Below are 21,197 nucleotides of genomic sequence, written 5' to 3'. Positions count from 1 at the left end.
AATTCTATCAGTGGAAAAATAACTCACTGTGTTGCTTCCTTCCTTTTGCAGAGACTGGTAGACGAGGAAGAAAGGAGAGACTGAAAGTTGTAAGTATCCGCCAATTTTTCTCTGCTTCTCCAAAGTAAGACGCAAAGTTAAGTAGATGGCTCTTAATTTAGCAGTGCACACACTGGGTTTTGATATGCAAAAATAAACTGGAGTCCCTAAGCATGGGCAAAACTAAATTGATTTGAAAACAGGGTCTGAGAATTGCAAAGAAGTCCTTCTCCCTGAAAAGATGAGTCCGGCGAATGAAAACAGAGACCAGTGACTCTGAAAGGTGACCGTGAAAATTTCCAAGAGATAGAATTGCTGAGGATGTTTAAAAACAAGGATATCTAATAATCCACTTTAAACTGTTTTAATGGAGTAATGTAAACGCTATTCCCTTGCCCTAAACCTTCAATAAGGTTTGGCGCGCACGCGAGCACACGCGCGCACACACGCGCACGGACACACTTTGTGGGTCTGCCATGAGCGGATCTTTTTTTGTATGGAGGAAAAGAAGCCACGTTCCGTGGCTGGACCGACGCGGTGTATAAGGAGACACTTCGCCAAAGGAGATGAGATGAGACAGCAAGAGTTCAACAGAATCAAGAGGCTGGACTTGGAGAATGTCAGCCGAGGAAATTCAGAGAGATATTGGGAGGATATTGGATTCCCCGCCAGCTGAGATTTGAAGGTTAACTCCGTTTGGGGAAGATTAGCTCATTTTTTGGAAGGTTAACTCCGTTTCTGAAATGCTCAGGGGACGAATGTGGCGATGAAGATGATTTGGGCCACGAGTGGCAGAAAGCCCTGGTTCAGCGTGACTTGATCAGTAAGGGAGCTCGCACTCCGGTGTGACAGCAGGTACAGAGGAAGGACGGAAAGGACGGAGGAGGGCTGGGTGGTGTCGAGGACTCGGGTTCTTTCGATATCTTTTTCCTCTGACATTTTCAGCTGATAGCCAAATGGCTACAGCAGTTCCTGGCAGTATATCCACTTATAACATCCAGAGGCAGGAAGGAGGCCATTTCTTGGCATCTCCTGTTTATGAACGAGGAACTCTTTCCAAGAAATACTCCCAGCAGACTTTCCTATGTGTCGAATTGGCCAGATCTGGATCACAAGCCTGCCAGTAAACCAATCTCCTTGGAAACATCCTAACTGGCTTGGACCAATCAGGATTTACTCATGGGCTGGGATGAGTCACTTCACCTGGGTCACAAGAGGGATGGGTAGAGGCTTAAGAAAATCAGGATTTTTAGGAGTTCCCATTTGTGGCAAAGCGGAAATGAAGCCAACTGGGAATTATGAGGTTGCAGGTTTGATCCCTGGCCTCGCTCCGTGGGTTAAGGATCCGGCATTGCCGTAAGCTGTGGTGTAGGTCGCAGATGCAGCTCGAATCTAGAATTTCTGTGGCTGTGGCATAGGCTGGCAGCTGTAGCTCTGATTCACCGCCTAGCCTGGGAACCTCCATATGCTGCAGCTGTGGCCCTAAAAAGCGAAAGAAAAGAAAATTAGGGTTTTTAGATATTTAGTGTGCCCCCCACTGACTTTGAGTCTCATGGAAAATGATCCATTACAGGAAATGTGAGATACATGTATTTCCAGCAGTAGAGATACACACACATTTCAATCATTTGTGTAAGGCACTTTGACCACTTATATTATGGCTGGTTTCGTTATCAACTATGGTCACAAATGAGGGTTTGAGTGGCTCAACAAAACGTTCCTTTCTGGGAAGGACGTAAATGGAGACTTGAAGTTTGTTTTTTCAGCATAAAGGAGTTGGAGCACATTTAGAATAATGGGTTTGGTTAAAGGTATCACATTTTATGAAAACTGACAAAACCAGAGTGCCTCAAAGAAAGCACGTACTGTGACGATCAGACAAATAAGCAGGGGATATTTAACTTGGAAAACGAAACAAAACAATGCTTGGCAGAATATAATAGGCACTTTAGTCTATTTGAAAGGCTATTATGTGGAATAGAGTATAGACTTATTCTGGGTAGTTCCACAAGTTAGAAGTAGGACAAACTGAAACTCCACTGAGACACTCTTCAGGCCAATATAACATAGCCATCCAGCAACCGTGGTGTTGAGAGATTCTTGCTTTGGTGGGAAACCAGACCAGGTGAAAGCACCTGGTACGGGTTTTTGGAGAAGGCTGACCTTTCCATCAGCAGATTGAGTAAAGCGGATATCCCTCCCTAACGCGGGTGGGATTCAGCCAATCAGCTGAAGACCTGAATAAAATAAAAAAGCCGACCCTCCCGCAAGTAAGAGGGAACTGCTCCTGCCTTTGAGCTGGGACATCAGCTTTTTTCCTGCCTTCAGAGTCAAACCGATGTTGACTCTTCTTCAGTCTCTACCCTGCTGACTTTCTACCTGAACTTAATCATCGGCTCTTCTGGCCTCAGGCCCTTGGACTTGGCCTGAACTAGACCGTTGGCTCTCCTGGGTCCCCAGAAAGCAAGCCCTTTCTTCAGTTCTAACAGGTGAGTCACATTCTGCAGATTACCCCTTTTGCTTATTGCTGGTTTGAGGATTACTAGAATTCTGATTCTACTTCATTTTCTACCATCGGTTCACCATCACTGATCTCTTTTCATTCGAAAATGGAAACAGGTGGGCCTCGGGATGTTTTTCCCTTCGTCGTCTGTCCAAGGATCATAGTAAAACAGCTGAGCAATTCTCTGGTTTAGACGCTGCCTCAAAAGTCTCCTACAACTTTATTTATTTATTTATTTATTTTCCTACAACTTTAAAATCCCATGATTGTATTAATTCACTGCTTCCATTTTTTTTTTTTCCCTTTGGGACATCTAGCTTCACTTTTTTGCACTCCGAAAAGAGAAAATGCAAGCCCATTGAGTCAAAAGCAGAATAAAGAGAGCTATAGATTGTGTTTAGCCGTTTTAGGAGTTTCCCGATGTCTCAGCGGGTTGGGGATCAGTGGCTTGGGCCATTCCTGTGGAGCAGGTTTGATCTCTAGCCCAGGAACTTGCACATGGTGTGGGCATAGCCAAAAAAAAAAAAAAAAAATTTTAAAAAAGCCATTTCAGAAATATACGTTTAATATTTAGACTTCGCATTTCACTTAATAAAATTTTGGCAACTAGAAGAATACTAGTGAGTAAAGATAAAAAAAAAAAAAAGAATGCTAGTGTATTCGATTCCACCTGCAGTTTTTAACATTAGGAAACCTCAGGCAAATTCAAAAGGAAAGGAGACTTTTAACCTTGCCCTCTTTGACGACGATCAGTTTGTGGCTCAGAGTGAGAAAGGCAGGAAAAAGTAGAACTTTGATTCTGTGCTGCATAAATCTATTCCACCCTTGTGATTTTTTTCTGAGCATGGAGGTAGGAGGGGGTGAATGGTGGGATAGAGAGAAAACCCCAGTTGCTGTGTTTGTGCACACATGAGGATGTGACCAGGATTTTTCCATCTAGGTTTAGAGGCAAATTAAAAGACCTCAGGCATGATACCAAAATAGCACTTGGAAAAAACCAAACTCCAAGAGAGCATTATGTAGCAGTTGTGAGAAGTCCTATATATGTGTTTATCAGTTCACAGTCCAAAATTCACCAAATCGTGCAGGTGTGGGGTATTATCCTTTTGAAATTGTTATCGAACCTAAGAGAAATATACTTTCTTGTTTCAAGAGTGATTTGCACAAATTTGCCTGCTGTCATTTCGTTTGAGTCCTTCGAGAGATAACTGGTACACTTCTTATTCTTTTCTGAAATTTTAATACTTTTTTGCTAGTATAAATTTGCTTTGGTGTTTTATTTCCTGACACACCCAAGTTCTTTCCAGCCTATGAAAATACTAGTATTCCCAGCACCAATGGGCTCCCTTACTTTCCGTGCTTCTTTGTTATCACTACTCCAGATGATGCCGTAATTTGTCCCTTTTTCAGGACTCTGCCTGGATCCTCTCTTATTGTTTGTTCGTTGTAGCAGAGAGAATCATGCCCCTCTCTGTGAGTCAACTATATACATCAATTAAAACACAATACATACAATAAAGATATAGATACATAAAAAGAATAATACCCATCTCCCCTAGAATGTCTGTGTCCTAGTCCCTGGAACCTCTGAATATGTCACGTTACATACCAAAGGGACGTGAAGGTCACAGTTGGAATTAATCAGCTAATGAGCTGATTTTAGGGAAGTGAGCCTTGATTATTCCAATGGGCTCAGTGCAATGGCCAAGAATCCTAAAAGTAGAAGAGAAGCAGAGAGATGAGGTTGCTGCCTTTGAAGGCAAAGAAAGGGGCCACGAGCCACGGAAACCAGGCAGCCTCTAGAATGCACCTGGCTGACAATCTGCTCTCAGCCCAGTGAAATCTGGGTAGAGCTTCTGATCTGCAGAACCGTAAGATAAAACGTTCACGTTGTTTTAAGCCATTAAGTTTATGACAACTTGCAGCAGCACTAGAAAACGAATGCGTCTGTTTGGTTTTGGCCTTTTTCCTCTGCACCGATTCCATTTCCACCAAAATCCTTAATGACCTTCTGGCCAAGTCCAAAGATCACAGGATTTATGAATCCTCCTTGGGTTCTTCCTCTGTTAGACGATTAACTGATGAAACTACGGGATAATCCTGATGTCGACAAAGACGCCTGCTGTTACAAGGGCATAGAGATGGGCAGTTCTTAGGCACTGACTTAGGGGCACAGCAGAAACGACTCCGACTAGTATCTGAGAGGATGCAGGTTCGATCCCTGGCGTCACTCGGGTCGGGAATCCGGCATTGCCATGAGCTGTGGTGTAGGTCACAGACACGGCTTGGACCCCACATTGCTGTAGCTGTGGTGCAGGCCGGTAGCTGTAGCTCCGATTCAACCCGAGCCTGGGAACTTCCGTATACTCTGGGTGCAGGCCCTAAAAAAACAAACAACTGACTTAGATGCGACGGCGTAAGTGAAATACCATTTGCCTACAGTTCTAAAATCTTTCAATAGCCAGTAATTTCTTGAATGCCTATAAACCATTCAGCTCAGCGCTGGGAAGCTGCATATGGCCAAGGCCTTGTGAACGCACAGAGGGCACCGGGGTTGAGCGAGTGACAGCTGAGAGGGGAGGAGACGAGGGAGAGACGGAGAGACAGGGAGTGAAAGATAGATGGAACAGGCCGGAGAGGACGTTTAATGGGTGATTCTAGAATGGAGAAAAAGAAGGAGATAGAGAAGAGAAGAGAACGCGGCAAAAATCAGAACTCTTGGGAGACTTGCTGTCTTAACATAATAAGTACCCGAGAAATATTTACAGAAGGACTGACTGTGATTCCTTCTCAGTGGAGAGCCAGGAAAGAGGCTCGTGTTATTTAACATACATATTAGATGGAATTAAAGTCTAATTAAAAGTTTACATTTTCTGGAGTTTCACTCCATATTACAGGATTTTACTGGTTGTGCACGAATTCATTGTCGGTGTTACTGATAAGGGATCTACCTGCTCTTCAGAAAAATATCAGATGGGCATGTACACAAATGCTCTCAACAATTCTTTCATTCATCAGATAAAATATTGGGGACTGGTAACTGAAGAAAAAAATGGAACCACCGTATAGGGTCCAGCAATTCCACTTGGGGTACATACACCTTGAGGAAAGGACAGCACTGTCTTGAGAGCCGTCTGGGTCCCACGTTTGCTGCCACATTATCTAAAGTAGCCAAGACATGGAAGCAACCTAAACCTCTATCTAAGGATGAATGGGCAAAGAAAACGTGATGCCCACACACAAAACGGAGAATGACTGAGCCGCTGAAAAAGAAGAAAATCCTGCCTGCCATTTGTCATCCCGTGGATGAACCCTGAGGCCATTACTCGAAGTGAAATAGCCAGAGGAAGACAAACGCTCTACGATCTCACATATGCGACATCTAAAAGAACCAAGCTCAGAGAAAAAGGGCAGATGGGTGGTTACTGGTGGGGACTGGGGGGTGGGGTGGGCAAAGGCAGTCAAAGGTCTAAACTCCATTTACAAGATGGTAAGTTCCGGGGATGTGCTGGACGCCGCGGTGACCTTGTCAACAATACTGATGACCTTGTCATCACACAGAGAAGAATACACGTGAGGTGACGGGTGTGTCCACGGCAACCGCCCTCTTCCAACCTGCAGAGACTTTACCAAGTCACTGTGTCCACTTTAGACTGAGACAAAGTTACGTGTCAATTACACCTCAATAAAGCTGGAAAAGAAACGACCCGTACTCATTCTGAGTGTCATCTGGTTGTCAGGATTCACATTACACCCAAGTCAAGCCTGACTTCTGATCCTAACGACTAAGTAATTTTAACATTTTTCTTTCCACTGTAGAACATGGAAAATAGTCCAACATGTCAGAAATACAACTTTCTACTCACTCTCCACCATTTTTTTTTAACACAACTTAATCTACGAAAGCAGTGAAAAGAAAGGACAAGAAGAAAGTCTGCCGTAGACCCAGAGAAGAGCCAGGCCACAGATCAGGAGGAAAAAGGCCCAGGAGGAAGGAAACCTGATGGATAATATGATGAAAGACTTTGAAGCATTAAGAACATCTGGATAGCAAATCATGTACAGGAAACAACCGAGCAAGTACCCAAAGACAAGTGTCTAGGAAACAAAATGTAGCCAGACGGCTCTATTTGGATTTAAAGGAAAGAATATTTGTATCATCACAATGATGTCAACCTTTATTATTCATTCATCAAAAACGACATTACCCAGCTGGGAGGACTGAGAAAGGTGAAGGGTGCTTCTGACAGAGCCAAATCCTTCTCCATCACCGTGCACGTCCACAGCTGTAACATCTACAGTTGAAAAGAGCAAAGTCCCATTACTGAGCCAGAGGAAGATAAATACAAGAAGAAATAGACACAAAAGCTGTTAACATCTACAGTTGAAAAAGCAACGGCAAAGTCCCATTATTGAGAAAGAGGAAGATAGATATGAGAAGAAATAGAAACAACAGCTAAACATAGAAGTTCACGTCCTGGTTCAGCAGAAACGAATCTGACTAGTATCCATGAGGATGCAGGTTCGATCCCTGGCCTTGCTCGGTGGGTTAAGGAACCAGCATTGCCATGAGCTGTGGTGTAGGTCACAGACATGGCTCAGATCTGACATTGCTGTGGTGTAGGCCAGCAGCTGTAGCTCCAATTCAACCCCTAGCCTGGGAACCTCCCTATGCCACGGGTGCAGCCCTAAAAAGGCAAGAACAAACAAACAAAAAACCACAAAAACAAAAAAACCCTAAAAATACTAGCCTAGGAGAAAGTGACTTTCAATATTATTTGATTTTTACTCATGTGTATCAGTTTGATGGTTATTTATTGTGGTATCCTGTAAAAGGCCCCCATCCAAAGTCCTGTCCTGAATCCCTGCAACTTGCGAATATGTTACTTCACGTGGCAACACATAGAAATAAAGAAAAAGGAAAAAATGGACAGATGTGATGAATTCAAGGCTCTTGCGATCAGGAAACGAAACCGGTCCCTGGAAGGAGGAGGCGGGAAGGGCGGATTCCGAGAGGAGGTATGACGACAGAAGCAGAGGCCGGAGTGATGCAGCTGACTTTGAAGATGGAGGAGACCTTGAACCCAGCAGCCTCTAGAAGCTGGAAAAGGCAAAGAGTAGGACATGCTCCCCTAGAGCCTCCGGCAGGAACAGAAGGCTGCCAAAGCATGTGAGACCTCTGACCAGAACGGTAAAAGAACACTTTTTTTTCTTTTTTGGTTTTTTTTGCCTCGCCCGAAGCGTGCAGATGTTCTAGGGTCCGAGGTGGAACCGGCATCATCACAGCGACCCAAGCAGCATCCGTGATGACACCAGACCCTTAACCCACTGAGCCACTAGAGGACTCCTGTTTTTATTTTTAAGCGACTAAATTTGTAGTAATTTGTCATAGCAACAATAGGAAGCTAATACATTTATTTAGAAAATAAGGTATAAGAATGTTAAGTAAGAAAACCAGAGTTCCTGATGTGGCACAGTGAGTTAAGACCCAACTGCAGGGGCTGAGGTCGCTGCAGAGGCGAGGGTTCTAGCCTCAGGCGGGCACAGTGAGTTAAAGGATCGGGTGTTGCTGTAGCTGTGGCTCAGATTCAATCCCCAGCCCGGGAAATTCAATGTGCCCCAAGTACAGCCGTAAAAAAGACAAAAAGAAACAGTGGGAGAGAGAGAGTCAACAGAGTAAGGTATGAATTCTAGAAAACTTACTGTCTACTGACGAAAGTAATTCAAAATGAAGGGATAAATTTCATCTGACTTAGAAAGGGACGGTAGTTTCCGTGTATTTATACGATTATGTTACTCCTGCATTAGGGAAGGGTTAGAAAACTTAAGGATAGCTCTGCATGAGTCGGTGCGCAGCCACATTCTAATATTCTTGCCTTTTTATTACCACTGTTCTTCCCTTTTTTCCTTCCCTTTTCTTCGTGTATCTTCCTGTCACTGACACACCGTTGGGATTGCTGCCTGGCTCCCATCCCAGTGATTCTATCATATCCTGGAACGGTCCCTGTGTAGTCAGGGTTCTCCAGAGAAACAGAACCAATCACATATAGAAAGATTTATTTTCATGAGCTGGCTCACATGACTGTGGGGCCGGCAAGTCCAAAATCCATCGGGCAGGCTATAAACTCAGCAGGAGGTAACACTACAGGAGTTCCTGCTGTGGCCCAGTGGGTTAATGAGCCGGCTTGTCTCTGTGGAGATGCTAGGTTTTGTTTTGTTTTGTCTTTTCTAGGGCCACTCCCTCGGCACATGGAGGTTCCCAGGCTAGGGGTCTATCTAATTGGAGCTGTAACTGCCGGACTACACCACAGCTCATGGCAACACCAGATCCTTAACCCACTGAGCAAGGCCAGGGACTGAACCCACAGCCTCATGGTTCCTAGGCAGATTCATTAACCACTGAGCCACAATGGGAACTCCCTGCAGGTGCTGGTTTGATCCCCGGCCTGGTGCTGTGGGTTAAGGATCCAATGCTGCATAGGTCGCAGCTCTGGCTTGGACTCCATCCCTGGCCTGGGAACTTCCACATTCTGTGGGTGCAGCCAAGGGGAAAACAAGATAACACTATAGACTGGAGACAGAATTTCCTGTTTGCCAGGAAACATGTTTTTGCTCTGAAGGCCTTCATCTGATGGGATGGAAGTTCCCATTGCGGCTCAGGGTTGTGGGGCTCCCACAGCTGTATGGTTAGCACAGCGGTTTTTCAACCTTGATTGTACCTTGTTATCCGCTGGGAAGCTTTAAAAAATAGCCCCAGATGGGAGTTGCTATTGTAGCTCAGTGGGTTATGGACCTGACTAGTATCCATGAGGATGTGGGTTCAATGTCTAACGTTGCTCAGTATGTTAAGGCTCCGGCGTTGCCATGAGCTGTGGTGTAGGTCACAGACACAGCTCGGATCTGGCATGGCCGTGGCTGTGGCGTAGGCCGGCAGCTGTAGCTCTGATTCCACCCCTAGCCTGGGAACCTCCATAGGCCATGAGTGTGGCCCTAAAAAAACAAAACAAAACAAAACAAAAACCTGATTGGATGACGCCCACCCACGTTATCAAAAGTAAAACCTCTTTTAGTTAAAATCAATTCTGATTGCAGAGGTTCACCACACCTGTAAAATGCTTTCACAGCAACACCTGGATCTGAGTTTAATTAAATAATTAAACACCGTAGTGTACTTAATACATAAACTTAGCCATCAGAGCCCTCAACTCTTGAGGGGTGGGTAGTGGGCACCCCGTTGTTCTCTGTGACTCCTGCTGATGGCTGCTTCCAGGGGGGACCTCTCACCCCACCCGACCACTCGGCAGCCTTACCCAAGAGTTTGTGAGGAAACAGGAAAAACAGCATTTGGCCCTTTTGTTGGGATGAGAGCTGTGAGATGCGAGGATTGGAAAGTATCAGGGGCCACGTGAAGAGGTGGTCCTTCTGTGCTGGAGGAGAGAGACGTCGTCCTACAGAAAGAAACAAAGATGTGGAAAAAGTCGCCCTCCGTCGGCGGGGAAGCTGGGCGGAGTCTTCCCGAATGAAGCGACGTCTAAGTTATGATGTCCAAGAAGGGTAGGAGTCATGACGAGTGGGGACGTGAACTGAAAGATGAGCGAAGGGGAGTCGAGGGAGGAAGGGGAGGCGTGAGGCGATGCTCTCCGGACGGAAGAACAGCAGAGATGAGAACACGGGAGAGGTGGCAGTGGACACTGCACGCTAATCCCCCCCCACCCTGTCGTCTGCTTTTTCTTGGGTGAACTGGGATCGCAGTAAAATTTAGACAAAGGCAAAAACAAAACAAAACAAAACAAAAAAAACCCATCATATATGCCTAAAGTTGTGAAATTTTAGCCCAGATCAGATGCTCATTGGACTTGAAGTTGATTGCCTAGGGGTTCAAATGTGAAGAAAAAGAACTATATTAAAGCGCTAGACATTTATCCTTGACCGCTGTGTCTAAAACATAAAACAGGATGATGACCAACGAAATAGGAGGTTGTGACAATTATGAGTGGATAATTACCATCCGTAAGCGGTCCAGTGATTCAAACATGGATTCATGTTCAATGAAAGAACAGGGTGTAAATGGGAACATGGATGCAACTTGCTAAAGAATCTGTTCTCAAGAGAAAGCTGGGATTTAGCTTTTTTTGTTTGTTTGTTGTTGCTATTTCTTGGGCCGCTCCCGCGGCATATGGAGGTTCCCAGGCTAGAGGTCGAATCGGAGCTGTAGCCACCGGCCTACGCCAGAGCCACAGCAACAGGGGATCCGAGCCGCGTCTGCAACCTACACCACAGCTCACGGCAATGCCGGATCGTTAACCCACTGAGCAAGGGCAGGGACCGAACCCGCAACCTCATGATTCCTAGTCGGATTCGCTAACCACTGCGCCACGACGGGAACTCTTTTTTTTTTTTTTTTTTTTTTTTTTTTTTTTTTTGTCTTTAGTGTTTGGAAGAACCTCCATGTTGTTTTGCATGGGGGCTGCACCAATTTACATCCTCACCAACAGTGTAGGAGGGTTCCCTTTCCCCACACCCTCTCCAGCATTTGTTTTTTGTAGACTTTTTGGTGATAGCCATTCTGACTGGTGTGAGCTGATCTGTATTTCTCTAACACTAGCGATGACAAGCGTCTTTTCGTGTGCCTCCTAACCAACCAGCTGTATTTCTTATTTGGAGAAATGTCCCTTTAGGTCTTCTGCCCATTTTTCGTTTTCTTTTTTTTTTTTAATTGTAGCTGATTTACAATGTTGTGCCAACTTCTGCTGTGACCGAGTCATACATACATTCCCTGTCTTCTCTTTCATCCCGGTCTGTCCCAAGAGACCGGATATAGTACCCTAGCTATACAGCAGGACCTCATTGCTTCTGTCCATTTTTCCATTGGAGTGTTTGCTTTTACGTCATGGAATTGTATGAACTGTTTTGGAAATTAAGCCTTTATGGGTAGCATCATTTGCAACTATTTTCTCCCAGTCTGTAGGTTGTCTTTTCGCTTTGTTTATGGTCTCTTTGCTGTGCAACAGCTTGTAAATTTGATTAGGTCCCATTTGCTTATTTTTGTTTTTATCTTTATTGCCTTGGGAGACTGACCTAAGAAAACACTGGTATGATATATGTCAGAGAATGTTTTGCCCATGTTCTCTTCTAGGAGTTTTATGATGTCCTGGCTTATATTTTAAGTCTTCGAGCCATTTTGAGTTTGTGTATATGGCGTGAGGGTGTGTTCTAACTTCATTTTCAAGTGGCTGTCCAACTTCGCAACACGACCTGCCGAAAAGTATTTTTCCTTGTATATTCTTGCCTCCTTAGTCAAAGATTAATTGCCTATAGGTGTCTGGGTTTATTTCCGGGCTCTCTATTCTCTTCCATTGATCCATGTGTCTGTTTTTGTGCCAATATCACCCTGATTACTGCAGCTTTGTCATACTGTCTTTGAAGCTGGGAGGGTTTTTCCTCCTGCTTTGTTCCTCAGGAATGCTTTTATGGGTCTTTCGTGGTTCCATAAAAATTTTAGAATTATTTTTTCTAGTTCTATGAAAAATGTCATGAATAATGATAGGGTCACATTACATCTGTAGATTGTATCTTTCTGATGCAGCTTTTAAAGGGATTATTTGTTTGCATTCCCTTTCTGATATTTCATTGTTAGTGTAAAGAAATGCAACTGGGGAGTTCTCTCCGGGGCTCAGAGGTTAATGAACCCGACTGAGATCCGTGAGGATGTGGGTTCGATCCCTGGCCTCGGACAGTGGGTTAAGGATTCCGCTTGCCAGAGCTGTGGTGTAGGTCGCAGACTCGGCTCGGATCCCGAGTTGCTGTGGCTGTGGTGTAGGTCAGAAGCTCTGATTCGACCCCTAACCTGTGAACCTCCATATGCCACAGGTGGGGCCCTGAAATAGCAAAAAAAAGAAATGCAACTGATGTCTATGTGTGAATCTTGCATCCTGCCACCTCGCTGAATTCATTTACCAGTTCTAGCAGTTTGTGGGGGGTCTTTAAGGTTTTCTACACGTAGTATCATGTCATCTGCAGATGAAGACAATCTTTTCTGAGCCTTTTTTTTTTTTTTTTTGTGAACAATGCATGTCTTACAAAATTGTGAAAACAAGAGGAAGTAATACAAATGTCAGGGTGCCATGGGTATTTCAGACAATACTTATAAAACTCCACTTCTAATAAAATGTGTACTTTGAGTTGTTTTTCCACCAATAGAGATAAATTGCTAATAACCAACTACTTTCTCATCTGATCCCTAGTACATCTAGGAGCCTTTTGTTGTTATTTCTATATGTATAGTAATCGTACCTTGACACAGTACTTTTATAAATCGGTATACAGTAAGCACATGTATGAAAATTAAGACATTATTTACCATGAATATATTTAAATTTATATGTTTGCATCTGCATATACCTTTCAAAAGATAATTACTGAAGATACTAATTTAAGGGGCAAAATTTCATCTATTTTAGGGATAGACATAGGATGAAACCTTAAAAGACCATACATTCTTTTGTAATTTTTTTTAGGGCTGCACTTGCAGCATAAGGAAGTTCCCTGGCTAGGGGTTGACCAGAGCTGTAACTGCGGGCCTACACCACAGCCACAGCAACGTGGGATCCAGCCAGGTCTGAGACTTACCCCTCAGCTCACCACAACGCTGTGTCCTTAACCCACTGAGTTAGGCCAGGGATCGAACCCGCGTCCTCATGGATACTGGTTGAGCTCATTACCACTGAGCCACACGGGAACTTCCCTATCTTGTATTTTTGATTAACCAGTGATGGGAATGACAGATTTACAGGAATGCTCACGTTCATGCTTCAGATGAAACACGAAAGTTCATGTAAATTCTTATTATTCTATGGGGACGTGAGTAATGCTTTAACAGAAAATTCCAGGAGTTCCCACTGTGGTGCAGTGGGCTTAGAATCCAGCAGCAGCAGCTCAGGTCGCTTCAGAAGCCTGGGTTTGATGAGCCCCAGCCCAGAGCATTGGGTTAAAGGATTTGGCATTGCTGCAGCTGGGATGTAGGTCACAGCTGTGGCTCGGATTCAACCCCTGGCCGGAGGAACTCATGTGCCACAGGTGTGGCCATAAATAAAAAAGAAAAAGAAAATTCCAGTGAAATGACAGCAGTAGTCATTAATTCTAAATTATGATTCTGACAAAAGCATATGTGTCTTGTACTTCCCCCAAAGCATATATTAGCTCTAAGTAGCGGCAAACACAAGAACCGTAGTTGGTAAAACTTTTCTTTTAGTTTTTATCCATACAACAAAATGTTGGTTTAGGAGTTCCGGTTGTGGCACAGAGGAAATGAATCCAACCAGGAACCATGAGGATGCAGGTTCAATCCCTGGCCTCACTCAGTGGGTTAAGGATCTGGCGTTGCCATGAGCTGTGGTGTAGGTCGCAGACGCTGCTTGGATCTGGTGTTGCTGTGGTGTAGGCTGATTCGGCCCATAGCTTGGGAACTTCCATATGCCGTGGGTGCAGCCCTAAAAAGAAAAAAGAAACAAACAAAAAAGTTGGTTTATAAATAATAAAAACTAGCAAGTCAAGAAGAAATCTAAGTGTATTTTAAAACAGAAAAAGCTTCATATTGAGTGGCCCAGGCAGTAAATTTTGGAATGCTCATGAGTTCTACTGGGTATTAGAGCAAATTATTAATTACATAAACTTACAATTATGCCCTCTCATCTGAGTACCTCAAAGAGCTTTTAAAGCATTAATTTTTTATTTCTTAGAATATCTCTGTGAGGCAGGTGGGTAGAAAGTTATGATTCTCTCTCTTTTACAGTCAAAGAAACTAGGGCATGGAGAGGTGAAATGGCTTTGCCGGGGTCATGCAGTGAAAAGAGCTCTGGGACTCAAGGCTGTTGTTCTCATTTCTGGTTCGGTGTATCATCCATTACATGGTTGTTTAATACACCTTAAATGTATTTCTATTCTAGGAAAATTAAGAATAGTGTATTTGAATAATCACAGAACTAAAGATGAGAATTTCTCACTTTTGTGTTCCAAAAATGCTGCTATACAGGAATATAGAATAAAAACTAGTAATTAGCTTTTGGTTTGCCACTTAGCTATTATTTGTAGGGCTTTTGCTACTTTTGGCTTTCCAAAGCCTCTGCTCAGAAACGACCCATTTCTGACTGCTTTAAGCTGGGTTAGCATAGCTGTGACCAACCAAGCAGCAGCTGAGGCAGGCTGACTAGTGAACTTCAGGCTGGCTTTGGGTTCCCATTGCTCCCTCTTCTTGAAGTCACCCTCCTCCTAGTTCTCCATTCAACAGGTATTTGTACAACTCACCATCCTCAATCAGCCCTCTGTGGCCAGTTTAACAGGTTAATTAAAGACAGATTAGTCTTGTCAGCTCAATTTCTTGTACTGTCCTTAGAAAAAATATGGCCCTTAAAAGAACATTAAGCATATGTGGTGTTTTTGTTTTGGGGGTTTTTTTCAATGGAGTATTTCAGCAATTTTCCCAAGAAAAAGTAGGGACGGAAGGGGTTGTGAATCTGGGCGCGATGAAGTGACTGCGCAGCTGACTTGGATGTGCTAATACAAGCCTGCGGTGTTTCTGACTTCACACCACATCCTACCCAGAGCTCTAGATCCACACAGAAACTACCATCGGACAGCACCACCTGTGCCTGAGGGCACCACGTCCAAAATGGCACGCGTTTTCTCCACCCCCTTTCCCACAGCAGTCCAACCCTCCTTAACTCGTTTGGCAAAATACACCTTTATCCTCCCTGAAAAGGCAGAACAAGGCATCATTGACACCTGCATTCTCTTACTCAGCCAACACCTGCCCCCAGGAATCAATCAATCATGATCCCTTGACTGGACAGCTCGAATATTTTAGTTTCTCTGGATGCTCACTGGCACTCGCACTATGGTTCGTACCCTTTCTTTAGATTCTGTAACAGCCCCTCGTCTACAAGCTCTCTGCTTCCCCTTCTCCTCCCTTTAACTAACCTGTCCTCCTAAAAACAGTTTCAGTTGTTTATCTGTCCAAGGTCAGGCATGCCTCTATTCATTGCTTCACCAAGGCATCAAAGACGGCTCATGTTTGGCTCCTGTCTGCTTCTTCAGATTCATCCTTCTCAGCAAGCTGGGCTTGAACCTGTAACTCCGTAATTACTACCTAGACTTCTCAACACTCATTATTTCTCCCTTTCTTGCATGCCCTCTGAGTCAGGATCTGAATTTGCCATCCCACCCCTTTTCTATGCTGTGACATCCCTATTTATCTTTAAAAATCTAACACCATCCATTCTTCCCTCCGTATGCCATGCTTCCATTACAGAGGGCGTCCCTCGCATGGACGGTGTTAAGCACGGAGTTAAGCTCCATCGGGGGATGGGGAGGCGCAAGGACAGGGAATAAATAGATGTTAAAAGACTCCGCAGCTGCTCGCAGGTGTCTAAGGACCTCTTCCGAGCCTGCGGACGGATTAAACAAAGCCCACGCCTTAGGGGAACCACTTCCAACGTGGGCCACCGAATCACAGGACGGGGCCGGGGGCTCTCGGGGCCGCACCGGACACCGGACGGGCCGGGCGGTAGGAGGCTCGAGTCGCCTCAGCAAGGGACCCCAGACTGCGGCGGAGGCCCGTCCTCGGGGGCCAGCAGTTGGCCGTGAGGTCGCGAGCAGCGCCGGCCCGCCGGGAGCCACGTCGCCAGCTCCGCTTCCCCGCGCGGCGGCCGGGCGAGGGGCTGCCCCGAGGCAAGATGGCGGCCCCGCGCTCCCTCCTTCCCCGGAGCCCCTCCTGGTCCCCAGACGGGGCACAGGGACGTCGCGGCGCCGACGCCGAGATCCGGGAACCTCTGCGAGGCCCGCGGCCCCTCCCAGCCCCCCGGGAGGTGACTTCACCTGGCCGGGCGCCGAGGGCCGGGGCGGGGCCGCCCGAAAGGCAGGGCCGCGGGCCTCCGCGCGCCGAGGGCGGGCGCCGGCGCCCCGCGCCCTCCCGGCCATTGTTCTCCGGCCGCGGCTCCCAACCCCACCCCTCCCCTGCCCGCCGCCCGCGGGCAGGAAGTTGTTTCCAGCCGGCCCCGCCCACTCCCCAGCGCCCCGGAAGTGATCGGGGGCGGCTGCGGCAGAGCGGCCAGGAGGAGGGTGGATCTCCTGAGAGCCGAGCGCCCCGAGTCCTCTTCCACCTCCTCCTGCCGCCGGGCTCTGCCGCCGCCCGTCGGGCTCCACCTTCCGCCGCTCCTGGCGCAGAGCCTCCCGGACGACTAGGGCCGAGCACGCTCCGGCCGGAGCCAGCGCAGCTGCGGCTTTCGGAGCCCGCGGGGCGGCGGACCCGCTTGCGGTGCAGGTGAGCGATGCCCGCCCGGGCCGCCCCGGGAGGGTTGGGGGCGCCTGGGCGGCGGCGGGGGTGTGTCCGGGCGGCGGGGGGCCGCGGCCCAGGAGCAGGGCCCAGACGCCGAGATTGCACCTCCCGCGTTCTGCCCGGGAACCAGCTGCGGGACGAGCTCGCGTTGGAACCCGGGGCGTCGTGTTCGCCGCGGTGCGGGCGGGTGCACCCTCGAGGGCGAGAGGTTGCGGCGAGGTCTCCCGAGCGCGGCACCCCCTCGAGTCGGCCTCGTCGGAAGGTCACCTCGCATCTCTGGCCCGGCGCGCCGAGGTCCCCGCCTGGGCGGTGCCCGCGACCTGGGGAGACCCGCCGCCGCAGTCCCCGCGCCTCCCTCCGCCCCTCTCCTCGCTTTCCAGCCCTTGACGGTGTGGGAGCAGTTGCTTTTTAAGCACCTCCAGCAGGGTTTTGTGCCAGTTTAAAGGAATGGCTTTTTCAGGCCGACGTCGTTGGATGGTCCGGTCATTAGATGAATAGCCGGGCCTGGGCTCTTGCACAGGTTTGGCCGGTAATTGAGAATCAAGCCTCTGAAACGAGGAAGAGAATATAGGCATTTTGAATGAGGGGGTGTTTTCTCCATGGCTGGTTCCTAAAGGTTTTCCAGAAGTGGAAGACGTGGTTTGTGTGCTGCAGCCCGGGTATGTGTGTGTAAGGGGCGGGGGGGACACGGCGCAGAGAGGTGGCGGTGTTGTTTCAAGGTTTAGGGGGAATTAGGGTGTTGACTGGCCTTTGCGTGGAAACCTGAATGTCCAGACTTGGGAGACCTCGTCCAAGTGTCATTGAGCTTGTGTGAGAATCCAGTGCCACGCCCTGCCTGTCAAGCGGAAAAGCACCTCATTTAGGACTTGTGTTGGGGGCAGGGAGGGATCATTATGAAATACGTGTCTTGAGTTACATTCTTGTCCGGGAAGTAAATTACAACTTTAATCATGCTCCAGGAGTCGGATAACAAACTTCATTAGTAAACTCACAGTTTCCACTGAAAGGTATTCCTTTTAGCTTATGTTTATTAATGTAATCAGCGTCTTATTAGCGTAGGTTTTTCTGCCTGTACCAGTGCAATATTATTGCAGAATGACTCTTGTGACTCTTAAAACATTATTTTTAGCCTTTGAATTTCTTCAGGGCAGGAGCCATGTCCTACTCATTCCTGGGTTTCCCTGCCACGTGCCCAGAACATAGAAGTTCCTGGCACAGTTCTTCCCGGAATCAGTGAAGGTGTAGGTGATCTCACAGTTGCCGTCTAGTAGTCACATTATTTCGTTGGGCTAAGGTTTTCTTTGTGTGTGTGTGTGTGTTTTCGGTGTGGGGACACATGCAGATTCTGTTCTTTAGCAGGGTCAAAGGGCAAATTGAGAAGAATCTTTTGCCATTCTTCCAAAACTATCCTTCCCTGAAAGGTTAAAATTATATGTGGGGTATTGTGATGGGGCATTGTAATAACTTGCATTCCGATATTAAATGGTCACTACTTGGGCTTTTTTGCCCAGGGTTATCAGGAAGAGATTTCCTTGGCGTGGTAGTGCTGTATGTTTGGAGTTGATAACAGTATCCTATCATAACCAAAGAGAGGAAACAGGGAGTTACCGTTGTTGGGATAATGTGGTACGTTGCAGGACTGCTTATCTGGCTTATTTTTTCCCCATGGGTACATGGAAGTCCTCTGACATCCTCTGTGACCTTGACATGATTTACCAGTAGCCACTTTCTCACTTCCCCGCCCCCAGAGGTCCAAGCGCTGTTCTCCGGTGGGTCTGCCGAGTGTGGAATCATCTGTATCAATTATTTTGAAGTAATTCCTCATACAACACTTGCTTTGCAAGGCTTTCTGAGAAAAGAGGCTAATTATAGGAAAGAATCCTGTCTACCATTTGTCTGGGGAGATAATTTTTGTCTATAGATGGTTGGGTTATTTTCACTGGAGGGAGTCTCAAGTGAAAAAAGTGCTGATGTCGTCTTTCCTCGCCGGATGTCTGGGTCCTGCACTGGTTTTCCAAGTGCAGCTTCTACAGAACATAACCAAATGTACCGGTGTCACTTCTTACACGAGTGTATCAGTAATCATGAGTTGTGAAGACAGCCACTTAAAATCCTGGAATAAGAGGCTGCAGATATTAATGGGGGAGAAGATTATGATTTTGAAGTTGGACGACAACGTATGGTTTCCATGTTGTATAAAATGTTTTAATTTTAGACATTGAGGAGAGGGAAGCCTGCAGTTTCTTTTCTCAGTGACATTACTGCTATATAGAGGTCAGATTTCTCTTACTTCAACAACGGTCTAGGTAATAAAGTTTTCACATGGATTGTGTGAAGCGCTGTTAGAGGGGCTTTACTTACATTATTTTTATTCTCCACAATACTTCTGCAAGACAGGTAGTTTTCCCATGCTTACTTAAGCCTAAGCGAAGTTATTTGCCAGAAGCAGTGTGTAATAGGGTTTGGATTTTCGAGTGATGATTTCTGAGAGCATTGGCTATTGCAGTTACTCCGAAAAGGCTGAGGAAAAGTTTGGTTCTGCTTGAGCTGAGTTTTAAGAAAGCAAAGATACTGGTCTCCTCAGTACTCTTGGCCATCACAAGGGGCCTGGGGTAACCAGTGACCCTGGCCAGGTGGCCTGAGACAGCAGGCTTCTGTTTGTGCCCTTCAGTGTGTTACCACCATCTGTGTGTGCCATGAGGGAAGAATGGTTGGGCATTGTTCATGTAGGTGTTTGGGAGAGTGCGGTATTAGGAACTCAGCTTTGGTGTTTGATCACTGCTCTGTACCTTTCAAGTACCTGAATAGTCCCTATTGGAGAAGACTAGCAGAAGCCTATATGTAGAGACCTTTCCTGAAATCCTATTGTTTCTTAGTTCTTTCTTGAACTAAAGGCGGTGAAGGAGGGAGTTCCCTGGTGGCCTAGCAATTAAAGGATCCAGCATTGCATTGCTGTGGCTTGGGTCACTGTAGTGGCGCAGGTTTGAACCCTGGCTCAGGAACTTCTGTGCTGTGGGCACGGCCAGTAAAGAAAGGAAGAAAGAAAAGGAAGGAGGGAAGGAGACAGAGGAGAGGTTGTGTGAAAGCGGGAAGGATGGTAAAAGTAAAGGTATGGGTCCGTTTTTACTGTTTCAGATTGTTTGCCATCTTCTCTTTGGGTTTAGCATGGAGGCTTAAAGGTGGCAGAACGCTCGTAAGGGTCTAATTGCTCCTCAGTGGCAATAGGTTTCTCTTCACTCTTTCCAAGCCTGTGGACCTTGTCGAAAAAAAAAAAAAGAGAAAAAGCTTGGAGTTCCCATTGTGGCTCAGTGGTAACGAACCCAACTAGTATCTATGAGGACATGGGTTCAATCCCTGGCTTCACTCAGTGGGTTAAGGATCTGGCGTTGCCATGAGGTGTGGTGTAGGTCACAGACATGGCTCGGGTTCCAGGTTGCTGTAGCTTTGATTTGACCCTAGCTTGGGAATTTCCACATGCCACAGGTGTGGCCCTAAAAAGACTTTAAAAAGTGGGCTTAATTTGGAGAATGTGTTTATTTCTTGGTTTAAAAAATGGAAATGTACAGTTCTAAGTAAAAAACAGCTTATTCTACAGACCTGGTTAGTAACAGCTATTCTTTGCCTTTTTTTCTTCAGCTCTAAAACACCTTTCTTACCACCCTATTGCACTCATAAGGATTGGTTATCTTTTAGGAAAAATGTGATCAAAGCTCTGTGAGTTCTTTTTTTGGGGAAGGGGGGGTTCTTTTTAGGGCCCCACCCATGGCATATGAAAGTTCTCAGGCTAGGGGTCAAATAGTAGCTGTAGCTGCTGGCCTACACCACAGCCACAGCAATGTCAGATCCTTAACCCACTAGGTGAGGCCAGGGATCAAACCCTCGTCCTCAGGGATAACAGTCAGGTTAATACTATAGTTGGGATAATACTGCTGAGCCATGATGAGAACTCCCTCTGTGAGTTCTTAAAAGATATTTGAGTAAATTTTAGAAGAGAATTTGCATCTTTGATGCAATTATACCTGGAGGTGAAAACTTAATTCCTCAGTGTCAGGAGGGTATTCTCTACCGGCCACACAGCAGGCGTCTGTAAAATATGATGGTTTTCTTAAAGGCCTTCGCTTCTAGAGTCCTGTGTTAGACCCAGTAGACATGGCACTTGACACACGTAATCTCCTTGACGTCTTGGATCCAATTTCATTGCAGAATTTACTTACTGAAACTAAATATCAGGGTTGACAGTGTTATCTCCGAGAATAAAACCCAACAAGATGATGGAATGAATTCGACTTTGAGATGGGTTGCGAAGGGGGGGCAGAGACCCCC

At 46.3% G+C, this 21,197-nt stretch overlaps 1 protein-coding gene across 3 annotated transcripts in view; it reads left to right on the top strand.

Annotated features, from left to right (window-relative positions):
- Positions 1-2,313: 2,313 nt before the first annotated feature.
- RALA (RAS like proto-oncogene A) overlaps positions 2,314-21,197 on the top strand; it is an 81,197-nt gene continuing 62,313 nt past the window's right edge. For 2 of the 3 annotated variants that reach the window (XM_013985841.3, XM_021079218.2), the window contains exon 1: positions 16,626-16,859. The gene's annotated coding sequence lies outside the window, so the exon portion shown is untranslated. Of the gene's footprint in view, positions 2,529-16,625; positions 16,860-21,197 lie in introns of those variants that run through there. The other variant, XM_021079219.2, reaches the window with a different exon arrangement.

The sequence above is a fragment of the Sus scrofa genome, chromosome 18, assembly GCF_054392235.1.
Source record: "Sus scrofa isolate SSC_HxYL_T2T_F1_AM1 chromosome 18, Sscrofa_HxYL_maternal_Yorkshire_Landrace_v2.0, whole genome shotgun sequence".
NCBI classification, from domain to species: Eukaryota; Metazoa; Chordata; class Mammalia; order Artiodactyla; family Suidae; genus Sus; species Sus scrofa.
Note: the sequence above shows the minus strand (reverse complement) of the source record. Positions and strands in the feature narration are given on the sequence as shown.